The sequence below is a fragment of the Malus domestica genome, chromosome 08 (assembly GCF_042453785.1).
Source record: "Malus domestica chromosome 08, GDT2T_hap1".
Taxonomy (NCBI): Eukaryota; Viridiplantae; Streptophyta; class Magnoliopsida; order Rosales; family Rosaceae; genus Malus; species Malus domestica.
Window position 1 is genome coordinate 21,262,612 of NC_091668.1, and position 12,123 is coordinate 21,274,734.

At 37.3% G+C, this 12,123-nt stretch overlaps 1 pseudogene; it reads left to right on the forward strand.

The window, feature by feature from the left end:
* Positions 1-1,209: 1,209 nt before the first annotated feature.
* Positions 1,210-10,746, forward strand: LOC103420423 (agamous-like MADS-box protein AGL104; annotated as a pseudogene).
* The last annotated feature ends 1,377 nt before the right edge of the window (positions 10,747-12,123 follow it).

Here is a 12,123-nt window from a genome sequence, read left to right on the forward strand (position 1 = left end):
GTTTTTAGGAGTTCATTTGCCAGGCTACTTCCAAGACTACAAGAAAAAATTGATGAAAGTAGGTATTTGGCAACTAGCTAGCCAGGGGGGTTCATTTGCGCTGCCTTGTACGTAAACCTTGGTTGTCCTTTCGGATCCTGCAGGAGCATCTATGGGATTTTGGCACCTGCTCATTTTGCGGTCGTATTTTTCTTTTAACTGCAGGAACATTAACTTATTGTTAATGTTTTTCAAATAGGGGATTGTATGTAAGTAAGGTGATTTCCAGTCATAGAAGGTTAAACGTAGGTTTTTTTTTTTTTATATTATAGTTTAGTCATTTCAAAATTAATATTTAAAAAATTACTTTAGAATTCCATCCCTAAGGACGGAAAGGGATCATCTCACAATCCATTCCTCCTAATTCATCAAATCAGGGAATCCGTACAATTGAAATTTGATCAAACGACAAACAGGGGGCCACTTTAAAAGTTATAATACATTCAGCCATTCGATCAAATTTTAATAACACGAATTCCCTGATTTGATGGATTGGAAGGAAGGGATCCGGAGAGGATCCCTTTCCCCCAAGGACCCTAACTATCTAAGGTTATATTTTATTTTTCCACATATTTTATTACTTTTTCGCCAATTAGGCCATTTCCATGGAGGGCTAAACATAGCACTTGATTATTATTTAGCCCTCTAAAAATAGTATTTTAAAGATTACTTAAGAATTTTTTAATTTTTTTTTCATCTTCTAACTATGCAAGGTTATACATTATTATCCTTTATATTTATCATTTTTTGAAGCCAAACTTAGCCTTTTTTTGGGGCAACATGTTCCTTGCCCCATGGCAAAACTTAACTTGATTCTTTTAGCCCTTTTGTTGGGGACTAATTTTGTTAATTTTAAAACTAAATATAGCCTATAGCCATTCGGTGAAGAGCCTAAGAAAGGAAAACCAGTTTTCAAAAAAAAAAAGAAAAAAAAAAGAAAGAAAAACCTGGAAAAGATTATGCTAATCCTCATGCTATGGATTTAAGCTGGGCCCCAATATTCAACAGCAAAGCTGTATGGGGGGCTAATTCAAAGAAGGATAATGTTGTTTATACACCGATTTTTACCTTTCATACACTTATTAATTTTTTGTCATTGATCTTTTTGAATTGAATTCATTCAATTTACCAGCCGAAAATTAAAAGAAGTGCATGAGAAGTAAAAATGAATGTGTAAATATCATTACCCTTCAAAGAATTACAATAAACCAATGATCATTCCCTTAGTATATTGACCGTCCAATCCTTTGATCTCTCGATCTATGTCGTCCTATCTCTCCTCCCACAAATTTATAACCATATTCCCCTCTCCCTCTTTCTCCCTCTCTCGTACCCAACCACCCTTCTTTTAAGCTGCTTCTTTTCATGCATTGTTCGTATATAGGAATTAGACGATACACTTCACAATTTTCCTTCTTAAAACAACTTCTCTTAGATTTTTTTTTCTTTTTTTTCATTCCCCTCATAGATTTAGACGCATGCTAGATCAAGATGGGTCGTGTTAAGTTGGAGATCAAGAGAATAGAAAACAACACTAATCGACAAGTTACATTCTCAAAGCGTAGAAATTGACTCATTAAGAAAGCTTATGAGCTTTCCATCCTTTGCGATATTGACATTGCTCTTATCATGTTCTCTCCCTCCGGTCGCCTTAGCCATTTTTCCGGCAAGAGAAGGTTCTACTATCCACAATTTCTCATTTTTTATATGTTTTCATTCGTTTAAGAAGGATGTATGTGTTGCAGTTGTTTTAAATTTGCATGTAACATTTAAAAGATTCATGTTCTTTTAAATAGAGAAAGTGATGAATATATATGAGAAATTGTTGAGAATTGTACACTTAAATTGAACTCAACATGCATTTTCGGATTTTCATAATCTTTACTATGTGATTAATGTTGTGATAGAAGAGAATAGTCTTCAAAATCATTCTAAGAAGTGGCATGGTTTCTACACATCCATATTTTTTCTGGTATTTGCACCTGTATTAACATAAGCCTGGGGAATAGGATCATTGACCACAATGATTGAACATCCTTTGCATCTCTAATTAGGGAGAAATTAAATGCTAATGACAATCGTGCACGCGTATTAAAATAATTAATCTGTTATTTATGTATGTTTATAGTCAATCACGTGTATTTATATATTCAAACAAAGCATGTTCTTGTTTAGCAAATGGAAATTGTGTTCAAATTAAGCTTTTAAAAAGGATTCAGGAGCCTCTGTATGTTTTTTTGTTGCAATACTATACAAGAAAACATGCAGAGAATACAAACAACAACAACAACAACAAAGCCTTTTCCCACTAAGTGGGGTCGGCTATATGAATCCTAGAACACCATTGCGCTCGGTTTTGTGTCATGTCCTCCGTTAGATCCAAGTACTCAAGTCTTTTCTTAGGGTCTCTTCCAAAGTTTTCCTAGGTCTTCCTCTACCCCTTCGGCCCTGAACCTCTGTCCCGTAGTCACATTTTCGAACCGGAGCGTCAGTAGGCCTTCTTTGCACATGTCCAAACCACCGGAACCGATTTTCTCTCATATTTCCTTCAATTTTGGCTACTCCTACTTTACCTCGGATATCCTCATTCCCAATCTTATCCTTTCTCGTGTGCCCATACATCCCATGAAGCATCCTCATCTCCGCTACACCCATTTTGTGTACGTGTTGATATTTCACCGCCCAACATTCTGTGCCATACAACATCGCTGGCCTTATTGCCGTCCTATAAAATTTTCCCTTGAGCTTCAGTGGCCTACAACGGTCACACAACACGACGGATGCACTCTTACACTTCATCCATCCAGCTTGTATTCTATGGTTGAGATCTCTATCTAATTCTCCGTTCTCTTGCAAGATAGATCATAGGTAGCGAAAACGGTCACTTTTTGTGATCTTTGCTAGATTGCTCCGGTCATTAGTGTGGATAAGTATATAAATGGATAGAGATAGGAAAGCAATCACAAGATGTACGTGGTTCACCCAGATTGGCTACGTCCACGGAATAGAGGAGTTCTCATTAATTGTGAAGGGTTTACATAAGTACATAGGTTCAAGCTCTCCTTTAGTGAGTACAAGTGAATGATTGAGTACAAATTACATTAGGAAATATTGTGGGAGAATGATCTCGTAACCACGAAACTTCTAAGTACTGGAGTGTGGTATCGTCTTGACTTTCCTTATCTGTCTCATAGGTAGATGTGGCATCTTCTCTGGAAGTACTCTTCCTCTATCCAGGGGTGGTATCTGTAACTGGTGGAGATGCACAAGGTAATGTATCAATGTCACTTGAAGCTTACTTGTAGTTTCAGGCTTGGTCAAGCGCGATACAAACCATGTAGTAGGAGTCCCCCAAGTCGCCGAGCTAGGGGATCTGCTGAAAGAGGTGACAGACAAGGTAAGCAATCAGAGCTCCGGCTGATTGTTCACATTCTCCCTATCTTGCAGGCAGCATGAAGGATAAAGAGAAGAAAAATGAAAAGAGATGATATGGGATACTTTTGCTTTTGAAGAAGTAACTTTCCACATGCTTATTCTTGAACTGGGCTGGAGGGTTTTCTGGTTTCCTCCCGAGATAAGGCCGACTGAAGAATTTGAGGGTCAAAACAAGTCCATCAAATCTAGAGTACGTTCGACCCTGCTGATATGGGATACTTTTGCTTTTGACAGAGTAATGGATGTATCGGCACGTGTGCTGTTACGCTTGTCTTCACATGCTTCCTTGTATCCTTCTCACTTGCCCTATTTGTTCCTCAGGCAAATGCGGGATCTTCCCTGGAAGCATAAGATGTTGAAGATGAGTACTCGAGAGCAATGCCAGGTAAGTAATCAGGTAAGGGGTTCCAGGCAGTCAGTTCCTGGCTGGAAGCTTGATTCCAAGTGCTGACTGATTGCTCTCTTTCTCCTTGTCTTGCAGGTAAGAACAAGGCCAAAGGAAAAGACAGGGAAAAAGCATGATATGGGATACTCTTGCTTTTAACCCTGATGATATGAGATATTCTTGCTCTAGTATAGCTTGTTTACAGAGGTATTATCGGGGGGAAAGAAAGCTGAATATTTTGAAAGGCTTCGTTGGGAGTGCCCTCTCAGATAAGAGGAAGGGTTGAGCATTTTTGCAGGTCTGCATGTCCGTTGGGGATGGAGGTCGACATATATAGAAGTCTCCCTAACATCAAGTAATAATGCTATTCCTTTACCCTGCTTGGTCATAGCACGGTAGTGGGAGCTGCCAGCTTCACAAGTTTTAACTCTGTCAGAGCACTTTGAAAAAGTGGTCTGTGGTATCTGGAAAGCTGATGTTGCGTGTGAAGATTACAGACAAACTTTATCCAAGGAGATCCAGCTCTTGAAGTTGGGAAAGTGGTGCCTCTTCGGTTTTCGAACAAGCAATCCTGTCGGGGATCTGGCTCTCGAGAACGATGCATCTTCGATTTTTGAGAAAGCAATCCTACTGGGGGTCTGGCTCTCGAGATTCGGAGAGCGGTGTCTTCGATTTTTGAGAAAGTAATCATGTTGGGAGTCTGGCTCTCGAGATTCGGAGGGCGGTGCCTCTTCGATTTTGGAGCAAGCAATCTTGTTGGGAGTGTTTTCTCGAATGTGAGTAAAGGTTGGGCATGTTTGCTAGTCTACCTTGCCACGAAGCATAGAGGTTGACACATAGGGACTTTCCAATTATCCAGCAGTGGTACTGTTCCTTTACCCTCTCTTCGATTTTTGAGAAAGTAATCATGTTAGGAGTCTGGCTCTCGAGATTCGGAGGGCGGTGCCTCTTCGATTTTGGAGCAAGCAATCTTGTTGGGAGTGTTTTCTCGAATGTGAGTAAAGGTTGGGCATGTTTGCTAGTCTACCTTGCCACGAAGCACAGAGGTTGACACACAAGGACTTTCCAATTATCCAGCTGTGGTACTGTTCCTTTACCCTCTCTTCGATTTTTGAGAGAGTAATCATGTTGGGAGTCTGGCTCTCGAGATTCGGAGGGCGATGCCTCTTCGATTTTGGAGCAAGCAATCTTGTTGGGAGTGTTTTCTCGAATGTGAGTAAAGGTTGGGCATGTTTGCTAGTCTACCTTGCCACGAAGCACAGAGGTTGACACACCGGGACTTTCCAATTATCCAGCAGTGGTACTGTTCCTTTACCCTTGTGGGTAATAATATGGTAGCTAGACCTTCAAAATTTATGTGTCTAAACTTTGTTAGTGTTGTTTCTTTGCTAATCTTTTACCCTTCTTGGTCAGAGTGATGTAGTGGGAGCTGCAAGCTTCACGTGTCTCAACTTTGTCAGAGAACTTTGTCAGAGAACTTTGGCAGAGTTATATGTGGTACCCATGAGCTACTGTTGCGTGTGGGAAGTGGGTGATTGAACAGTACGATTCATGTGCTTTCTACTTCGCCAGAAATCTTCGACAGAATGCCCATAATTTCCGCAAAGCTGAGTGTGCGTGTGACAGGTGCTGACAGGGCTGGAAAAGTAGGTGCCTCTTCGATTTCTGAGATCGGCCTTCGTGGTCTCTGAGCAGCCCAGCTTTTGAGAAAGCAAGCCTCTTCGATTTCTGAGATCGGCCTTCGTGGTCTTTGAGCAGCCCAGCTTTTGAGAAAGCACACGACTCTTCGATTTCTGAGATCGACCCTCGTGGTCTCTGAGCAGCCCAGCTTTTGAGAAAGTAAACGCCTCTTCAATTTCTGAGCAGGCGCCTCTTCGATTTCTGAAGCTTCATCGAGTGCAGATTTTTATAGGGGCTGACATTAAGTTCCAAAGCACACTTGAATATCCACCAGTAGAAGCTCCATTCTTGCACTTCTAAGATCTTGATTTGTCCGACCTCTTCTCTCTTCAACACCTTTGAAAATGTCTGGCCCCTCCGACCGTCGTTTTGACTTGAACCTTGTTGAAGAGGCAGCCCCGCCTTCTCCAGACAACATATGGCGCTCATCCTTCGTCTCCCCTACTGGTCCTCTTACCGTTGGGGATTCCGTGATGAAGAATGATATGACCGCTGCGGTAGTGGCCAGGAACCTTCTCACTCCCAAAGATAACAGACTACTTTCCAAACGGTCTGATGAGTTGGCTGTTAAGGATTCTCTGGCTCTTAGTGTTTAGTGTGCAGGTTCTGTGTCTAATATGGCCCAACGCCTATTTGCTCGAACCCGCCAAGTTGAATCATTGGCGGCTGAAGTGATGAGTCTCAAACAGGAGATTAGAGGGCTCAAGCATGAGAATAAACAGTTGCACCGGCTCGCACATGACTATGCTACAAACATGAAGAGGAAGCTTGACCAGATGAAGGAATCTGATGGTCAGGTTTTACTTGATCATCAGAGATTTGTGGGTTTGTTCCAAAGGCATTTATTACCTTCGTCTTCTGGAGCTGTACCGCGTAATGAAGCTCCAAATGATCAACCTCTGATGCCTCCTCCTTCTAGGGTTCTGTCCAGTACTGAGGCTCCGAATGATTCCCCTCCGGTGCCTTCTCTTTCTGGGGCTCTACCGACTGCTGAGACTTCTCCTAAGCAACCTTTGTGAAGGCTCCCCCTTGTTTGTTTATTTTGACTCAAGTATATGTACATATTTGTAACTTATCGGGGATATCAATAAATAAGCTTTCCTTCATTTCAACGTATTGTGTTAAATACACCAAAGCCTTCTTCGCTAAGTTCTTTGAATTTTCTTTTGTTGAAGCTTGTATGTTGAAGCTTTGTGAGTGGAGCATGTAGGTTGAGGTAGTGTTCCCTTACTTTCCCGAGTGAGGAAAACTTCTCGGTTGGAGACTTGGAAAATCCAAGTCACTGAGTGGGATCGGCTATATGAATCTTAGAACGCCATTGTGTTCTGTCCTGTGTCATGTCCTCCGTTAGATCCAAGTACTCTAAGTCTTTTCTTAGGGTCTCTGATGAACCAAAACTTAATCATATATTGAACGGGTTTATCATTTTTATTTCTCTTTTTCCTATTGGTTTGGGTTTATTAATTATAATTCAATTCAAATTATCTGGTCTGATAAAAATGTTATTGTGAAATCAGGATTGAGGATGTGTTCACTCGCTACATTAATCTCCCCGACCAAGAAAGAGAGCAGTATGTGTGCTTAAACTCGAATTACTTTATATTTAGTGTGATGTTATACACACGCTCTCTTTTTTTTATCGTTAACACACTTTCATTTAATTTTTGTCATTTGGTAGTTTCAATTCATTCGATTTGATTACCAGAAGTTGAGATGAGTGTGTTTATAGCAGTTCCCTATATTTATTACCAAATAAAAAAAAGAGAATGGATGATTTGGAATTTTGTCCATTGGTCAGCTATTTGATTATACCTTTGTTTTCTTATTTTCGCAGCGCTATAATTTTTCCTGATCACAACAGACACCCGTATGCTCTTGGTCCCTATAGAATTATCAGTCTCAAAGTTCATCATTTTATTAAACCTTTGATTTTTTTTGTTCTCGAATTTGTCAAATAATACGACCATTGTCTTTTTTGCAGCGATCTTCAAAACAAAGAGGTCAGATGCATGATATCTAGCAATGTACCACAATAATTTTATCTTGTGGTTTTTCATATTAATTTTTCAAAAGAAAATTAAATGAAGGCATACGTATACGATGTCGTTTTTTTTTTTTTTTTTAATTTCCTGCAGTATTTGCTAAGGGTCCTTCAGCAACTAAGAAGTGAAAATGATATTGCTGTACAACTTGCCAAGTTTGTTTTCCTCTTCTGCTTACATGTTATTAGAACTCAATTTGTTCTCAACCTTCTAAAATTAGTAAAGTTCAAGAAAAAAACAAATTTAAAAAACATTTCCTTATTCCTTCAAGTAATTTTGTCTGCTATAAATTAGTTTATTGATTTTGTTTGTTTCTTCCTTGTATGATGTCAACTCCGATTACTTCGACTGGGGGTAGTCCTACTGCTGTTAGCTCTGAAATTGAGGTATAAACTTTGTTACCTTTTGTGAGGTTGTTTTTGTAAGCTATCTGGCAATATCAATATCCGAGGGGACATAAGACGATTATAATTATTTCGTTTTTAATTTTTAATTTTTAGGTTTTTACTTTCTGAAAACTGAATACTAAAATTTTGTTTGATAATTACTTTCAATTTTTAAATTAAAAAGAAAAAAAAAAAAACCTGTTGTACATAATCCAATTTTTGCTTACGGTTACATGGTTATTTTTTTTCGTCGGGACCTTGACATGGTTAAATTTCACTTCCCTGCAGGAACTTCAACAGGAAATTGGTGGGCTACATCAACAACTTCAAATGGCTGAGGAGCAGATAAGGTAAAAGATAAAAAAGAACCCGCAAACTATATATGAATATGATAAATGTGTCCACTGACTAGATTTGAGAAAAGAAAAGAAAATCGAAAATGCTATTTACGCTCTCAGTTATTTGTCAGTGAGCTTCGTCTTTCTTTTTAAGCTATATCAATTTATATTTGATGAATGTTAAATGTATATAGGATATATGAGCCAGATCCACTAAAAATGACATCTACGGCAGAGATTGAATCCTGTGAGAAATGCCTAATGGACACGTTGACGAGTGTTATGCAGAGAAAGGTTTGAGACACCCCACTTAATTAATTAATTTTTTTTTATCTGGTTTCTTATGAGTAAGAGAACATCAAGTATGATCTATATTTTCAAATTTCAGGAATATTTGTTGAGCAATCATCTATCTTCCTATGATCCCTCAGGAATACAGGTAACAAAACAAAAAAGGAATGTCATTCAGCATGTACTTAGATACATTAAAATTAAAAATTAAAAAGAAGTTAGATTTTTAATTGAGAGGTTAGCATAATCTTGATAATTTTATGTATGCATGCACAGCAAGTGTTGCCAGGCTCCTTCGAGAATGAGGTGGCAGGTTGGTTGTCTAGCGCTGGTCACAACCAAGCTTAAATTTATGATGCATCTGCTCCCTTAGAGCATCAACTTAGGTACCTACTTAACTATATTTCTTGAGCTAATTGTATTTTACACCGTTTGAGTTTGAGATGGATTTCAAAATTGGTCATGAAGATTTAATTTCTTATATTGCAGTTTGAGGTTTTGAAATTATATCAACTTATACATTCTTTATATCTGAAGGTCTAATCATCTATTAATTTTTTTTTTTGTCAATGTGGTGCAAATGCTGCTTAAATGTCAACCTAATCACAGTGTAATATGTGAAACTAAAATTTTGTGTCTCATTTTGAAAATCACTCCAAATTTAAAGGGTGTAAAATGTAGCTATCCATTTTATTCTTTAATTTATATACAAAAAAAAAAGTTTATTGAAAGTTTTTACGATATTGTCTTTTAAATATAGGAATTTGTCATCGACACTGTATGATCCATTTTCACAAGGACCAAGTTCGAATGCAGATCCAAGTACCATGGCACAGTGTCATGTGAGTGTCACAAATGCTAGTGATGGAGAACTTTCATCTTGGCCTCAGGCTTACACTACTTCATCAGGACACCCCTCCACCCTCATTTCTCCAACCTTGTTGCCACAATATCAGGTTTAGTTCAACCTTCTACATGCATTCTATGTATTCATCTTTCAATCTCAGTAGGAATGCCAAAGTATACGGTTAATCACCTAATTACTAGATTGTTTCAAACATGATTTGTTTTTTTTTTTTTTAACAAACATGATTCTATTTAATCAAAGTTTAAATTCATAGTCTGACAACTTCAACATATATACTTGATTGTTTGATGAGATTTTATTTTATTTTGTACTTTAAAACATAATTCTACTTAGCCATAGGTTACAGTCAACTTCAAAATATATACTTGATTGTTTGACAAAAATTTCTTTTTAACCAAACTGTGAATCATGATGACATATTTAGGTTTTTAGACATAATTTGACCTAACCAATGATTCGTATTCACAAATTACAATCTAATATGACTGCCGAATTAGAGAAAAGTTCCTACCACGTTTATGATTTATGTGATAGTGAATTTATATGTACGTTAACAAACAGTGAACATGATTTCACATTCAAATATGGTTAAATCATAATCAATATACGGTTATGATTCACTTTGACACATTAATCATATCGTTCACCAACATAACGTTTTACCACACTGTGAATCATGACAACTTAAAGTATTTGATTGGTTGATATGTTTGAAATTCCAGCCCAAGTACTCCTCTTGTGATTTTTATTGCGAGTCATGAATTTATATTTTTGATGTGAATTGGGATTATACAATTCAAATGCTAATTAAGTGACTTAATCTGAATTCTGATGCAATTAAGCAGCATTCGATGGTAGGCTCCAACATGGCAGAAATAATGCCACATGAGCAGGTGGAGATCCCAGTTAGCAGCTCCAGTGTACAAGCTTACAATGAAGCTGCAGATTATAATCATGAAAACAAAGTTCCTCAGCTTAATGGACATTGACATAATACCAAAGCAAAAAATGCACAAAGTTCATGATTGTTACTCCAGATATATTAACTTTAATTAGCTGATGTAATTAGCAAAACATGTAACGAGGATAATTTAGCAACGGCCAGCGGCTACTGAAAATCTGTTAAAGCGATGCAATGTTTTGCATGAACGTTATCTTTTCATTTGATTAGATGTGGTTATGTGGAGTAAGTTTTGTATTGTCTTTCTGTTTGTTTGTAATCATGAAATTGTATTTCTGATGGATGAGATTCCATGATAATAGGTACGGCAACATCCTTATACATGTTTTGAGCTATAAGCATAGGTGAACACAAATCAAAAGGTTGTTTTTGGGATCTTTGTTTGAGGGGGGATTCGTTCTCGGCTTTGCATAGATACATTAATATAGTGAAATCGGACGTATATAATTTTTTCCACATATTTGTTAGAAATTCACATTGTAATACCTCATCTTTTGTCACAACAAGATGTCGTGGCCAAGCTACGTGACTCTCAATTGTTTGTTTGATATTCATAGTTTCACAACTAGGTATTGGGTGAAGAACATATTCTTTAATTGCTACATCAATAGAAACACATAGATTCATAGGCCCTAGTGGAACTCCATGTATTGGTCCGTCTAATGGGATAACTGATCCATATGCAACAATGTTCCTAGTAGTGTCTATAGCGAGCTTAAATTGTTGTACCTTAAAGAAAAATATTTCATTAATAAATCAACTATTGTTAGGATTATAGCATAAATAGGAAAGACATAAAAGGCATGTACCTTCTTGATATCAGATATTTTTTTTCAAAGAATTTGCAGTTTTGTTCTTCTTTTCATTGATGTTCACATCACATATGTTCTGTTGATCACTTTGTTTTACCTTAGAAAATTAAATTAAATTAATAATTGCTACTTAATATAGCCAAGAAGAACAAATATTGCAATGACTTTGTACCTTGAAATGCTTGTTGATATCATCACCTTCTTTTTCGTTTGAATTTGCAATTTTGTCTATCTTTTCCATGATGTTCAAATAAGATATTTCCTCCATATCATTTTGCTTGACCTAATAAAAGTAAACTTAAATTAACATTGCTACTAATTATAGTTAAGAACAACCAAACTTGCAATGACTAGTACATACCTTCATAGCTTTAATCTTATTGGTTTTAGTATTCTTGCTATCCTTTTGTTTTGCTATTTTCTTAAACATGATTTTGCCACATCGTCATGTTTCGCTCTCTTCTTAGACATGATTTCCACCAGTTCACCCTGTTTCACTTTATCAGTAGATGTTTCATTTTTTTTTTCTTTCCTTGCTATGCAATAAGCTTTCCCATAAATACGATTGGACTGCACCACATTAGATTGGACCAACTCTTGTAACTTACTCAACTGATCTAGAGTTAACAAAGAAGAAATCAAATTGAATTTCTTATTTAACTCCTCAATGTGTATACTTTGCTACTCCAAATGTGTTTGAATCATTTGTTGTTGACTCGATTGAGTTTTGCACATTGGAGTCTTGAAGTACGTCTTATGACTAACGACAGTTCCAACACCTCTTACACTACCTGAATATTCAGGTGTTTCCAATGCAAGTCAATTTGTCATTGCTTCCAGATATTGGTAAAGTCTCATCTTTAACAACCTTAGTTACTTCATCCTA